Genomic DNA, 3,481 nt, shown 5'->3' on the forward strand with positions numbered 1-3,481 from the left:
AATGATTGACAGCTCCATTTTGACCAATTAGTGAGTGTCATTTTCTGAACTCCGCCCATGCTATCCACCTCCGGGATCTTGTACCCACAAACAAAGACAGCGCGTGCTTACTTTAAGCCTCTGAATTGCGAGTGTATAGTCCTGCTTATATCCGATTCGGAAACATGGTGCTTCGATGAGGCTGGGGAACGTGCAATGGAGACCAGTGCCATCCATCGAGATTACTGGGAGGATATCTTGTGTCCTTTCCCACCCCAAAGTGTAATTTAGATGAATGCAAACGGTGGATTAAGGCTTGTGGCCGACCTCACGACCAGCTCAACGTATCGAGGATAAATCAGCACACAGCCATCTGTTCCAAGTTAAGTTACTCAACTAGTCGGTGTAACAGCTATAAAGTACAATGATGATGAACATCTGGAATGTGACAAGCGTCTTGCACTACACATTGACAAAAACCATCCCATTATTTTCACGATTATTCATTCTTTATTTTGTTATTTTAACCTGTGGTTCAAATCCATATGACAAAGAATCGGTTTTCTTTTCCTCCTTTCTGTAGGTCGAGCTACAATTACTTCACTCATCCCCACTGGTTTGATTCTGGACCCTCTGGGTTTATCCCACTGCTGTGCTGCAGAGAAGTGCAGCTTCGGTCACACGACACGCGAGAAAGGTTATGGAGTTTGAGCACCTTGTAGCGTTTTAATCAAACCAATAATATGGGAGCACACCACCACACACCAACCGGCCAACACGTTGCAGAAAATTTAACTGGCGTTCCCGTTTGGGAAACCTTGACATTATGATTGTACCCCTGTTGAAAGTAATTCGGGCCTTTCCGTACACTCTTTGTCGATATTTCTGATACCATGGGCACAAAGGAAACAGAAATACTATCGGGAATTTGCTTGAATGAACCGCCATTTTGATCGGTAGCTTGGGGGGCTGAACAACAGTATCTAAGTAGGTGTGGCTTTGGTGCCCTGCGTGGATCCATCCATTATCACCGGATTGCACTGCGTGGACACTACAGAATCAGAAGAACTGCAAAGACATGTTCCGATTTGTTATGACCAAAAGAACAAATACTGAGAACATTTAAAGCTGATGGAGTACCCATTGTTTGAAGGAAATCAGCACACAAGTGGACTTGACGCAGGAATATATCCCCTGCCATTAGGGGAGACTTGGTGGCGGGACAGTCATCGCACACAAAAGATTCCCCCGGAAGAGCTGGATGAAAGAAAAGTTTGGGCTTCCCTGCTTAAAGTCTTGTCCCCGCGCTACAACCTCAGACAAGTGGAAGAAAAATGGATGGATGGATGGATGGATGGATGGATGGATGGATGGATGGATGGATGGATGGATGTAACAGGAACACCTCGAGGCAGATTTGGGGTGATCCGACTGTTCATACATTCAAATGTAATAAGAAATAATGCATCCGATCCTCCGCCAGCTTATCAGATCATTTGTGGGCACATCACACTGGTGCAGAACCAACTCGCTTTTGTATGGCGTATTTTTAGATTCATTATGTGTGCTTACGGCCTAAACCCAGCAGTGCTTTGAAAAGCTCACTCTGCGATCCATTAAATTAACCAAGGACCTTCTAAATGAAGCAAATGAAAAGAGCGAAACTAACAATTAATACAGCTCTGAGAATAGCATCGGCTGAGCTAAGACAAAATCAGGGCACGGACAAATGGGCCTTTAGGATGAAAAGTTTGGGGAAGTAAAAAAAACAAAAAAAAAAACAATAATCCCCAGAAACTTTATCAAACTCAAACAAAGGAAGATTGTCTCTGCTATGTCTCCCTCTTTTTCTTTCGGCTTGTCCCGTTAGGGGTCGCCACAGCGTGTCATCTTTTTCCATCTAAGCCTATCTCGCCCATCCTCTTCTCTAACACCCACTGCCCTCATGTCCTCCCTCACAACATCCATCAACCTTTTCTTTGGTCTTCCTCTTGCTCTTTTGATTGGCAGCGCCATCCTCACCACCCTTCTAGCAATATACTCACTCTCTCGCCTCTGGACACGTCCAAACCATCAAAGTCTACACTCTCAAACCTTGTCTCCAAAAGATCCAACTTTGGCTGTCCCTCTAATGAGCTCATTTCTAATTCTATCCACCCTGCTTGAGAACCTCAACATCTTCATTTCTGCTACCTCAAGTTCTGCTTCCTGTCGTTTCTTCAGTGCCACTGTCTCTAATCCGTACATCATGGCCGAACTCACCACTGTTTTATAAACTTTGCCCTTCATCCTGGCGGAGACTCTTCTGTCACATAACACACCAGACACCTTCCGCCAACTGTTCCACGCACATATATTCTGTTTTACTTCGGCTAATCTTCGTTTACAGCCATGCTACCCTGAGAATGCCCGATCTCGTCGGATCTCGGAAGCTAAGCAGGTTTGGCCAAGGTTAGTACTTGGATGGGAGACTGCCTGGGAATACCAGTTGCTGTAAGCTTCTCTCCCCGGCTAAATGGAGAGCGGTTGCGTCAGGAAGCGCATCTAGTGTAAAAATGTGCCAAACAAATATGTGTTCATCTAAGATGACACGCTCTGGTGACCCCTAACAGGACAAGCCGAAAGTAAAAGAAGACTTCGGCGAATCTTCATTCCTCTCCTTTCCAGTGCGTGCCTCCATCTTTCTAATTGTTCCTCTGCTTGCTCCCTGCTTTCACTGCAGATCACAATATCATCTGGGAACATCATGGTCCAAGGGGATTCCAGTCTAACCTCGTCTGTCAGCCTGTCCATTACTACCACAAACAGGAAGGGGCTCAGCACGGATCCCTGATGCAGTCCCACCTCCACCTTAAAGTCTTCTGTCACACCTACGGCACATCTCACCGCTGTTCTGCTGCCCTCATTCACGTCCTGTACTATTGTAACGTATTTCTCCGCCACACCCGACTTGCGTATGCAGTACCACAGTTCCTCTCTTGGTCGTGGACATGGATAATGGTTAAAATACCCAAGGAGGGATCAGTGCAGACACATTATTGTAGTTATACTGACTGGTACGTACTGCATGCATATTTATAGTCCAATCTGTTTGAATTGAGTGTCTTTATTATTGAACGAGAAAACATTAGAACAGCCATTGTTTTCTTCTTGGACGGTATATGTTTCATCCTTTGATTAAAACCGTTTTTAAATGAACGTGAGGTATTTGAGGCCTTGAAAGACACGTCTACCAAGGAAGGAGAAAAAAGCATGATAGCTGAAAACAAACAAGCAAACAAAAAAGCACCTAAGTTGTCGTCATTCCGACAGACACTGGGAGGAATTAGCCTGAACAGTCAAAAGGAACAAAAGCGAGTTGGATGTGTTATTTCCATGATCTGAAGGCTACAACAATAACTTTGACTTTTCTTCCTGCTGATTTCTTCCAGCGCTTTTATGTTTCTTTTGGTTGATTGTACAAAAAAAAAAAAAATCCTCCTAGAATAGATAGGTGGAAGTG

The 3,481-nt window shown here is 44.6% G+C and overlaps 1 pseudogene; it reads left to right on the top strand.

Annotated features, from left to right (window-relative positions):
* The first annotated feature begins 2,360 nt into the window (after window positions 1–2,360).
* LOC133497367 (5S ribosomal RNA) lies at window positions 2,361–2,479 on the top strand (annotated as a pseudogene).
* The last annotated feature ends 1,002 nt before the right edge of the window (window positions 2,480–3,481 follow it).

The sequence above is a fragment of the Syngnathoides biaculeatus genome, chromosome 2, assembly GCF_019802595.1.
Source record: "Syngnathoides biaculeatus isolate LvHL_M chromosome 2, ASM1980259v1, whole genome shotgun sequence".
Lineage (NCBI taxonomy): Eukaryota > Metazoa > Chordata > Actinopteri > Syngnathiformes > Syngnathidae > Syngnathoides > Syngnathoides biaculeatus.